We start from the raw sequence: 839 nt of genomic DNA on the forward strand, positions 1-839 counted from the left end.
TCAACTCATCGTCCCTCTACATGCCCTAGTAGCATACGCTCACGCTTCTCTCAACGCTTGCAACAACGTCACACCAACTTGCAGTAGTGGAGGTGGTGCCCCTTGCAGTGTTAGTGGTAGAGCATCGACCATGGATCCTCAAGTGTCGGTCCTCACCCTTGTACCAACAATGAAAAGCAACGTCCGCCCTTGCAACACTAGTGCTCATTTGCAGCAATCACGCTATTGGTGCCGAGCGCCTGACCTGCCTGTGTAGTATGTTCAAATCAGACCCTTTGGTTTTCGGTTCGATTAGTGTTGGTTTGTATGTGGCCTGTTATAACTGACCGCCAACTTCCCATTCACACTCCAAACCCTCATTGTCCCTCCTGACACCATTCTCTCCTGGCCTTCACTATTCTTGTCTACCTGTATTCCTTTCTCTTGTACCCCTCTCTACCTCACCGTAAATCCGTCGCTCGGAGAGAGTCCACCGCTACGATCAGCATCGTGTGTCATGAAGACACAAATCGACATCATTGTGCTTCGCAACTGTTGGCGAACGCAGTATTTCAAAAAATTTCCTACGATCACGCAAGATCTATCTAGGAGATGCATAGCACCGAGAGGGGAGAGTGTGTCTACGTACCCTCGTAGACCGAAAGCGGAAGTGTTAAGTAACGCAGTTGATGTAGTCGAACGTCTTCGCGATCCAACCGATCAAGTACCGAACGCATGGCACCTCCGCGATCTGCACACGTTCAGCTCGGTGACGTCCCTCGAACTCTAGATCTAGCTGAGGCCGAGGGAGAGTTTTGTCAACACGACGGCGTGTTGACGGTGATGATGAAGTTACCGAC

This window comes from Triticum dicoccoides, chromosome 6A (assembly GCF_002162155.2).
Source record: "Triticum dicoccoides isolate Atlit2015 ecotype Zavitan chromosome 6A, WEW_v2.0, whole genome shotgun sequence".
NCBI classification, from domain to species: domain Eukaryota; kingdom Viridiplantae; phylum Streptophyta; class Magnoliopsida; order Poales; family Poaceae; genus Triticum; species Triticum dicoccoides.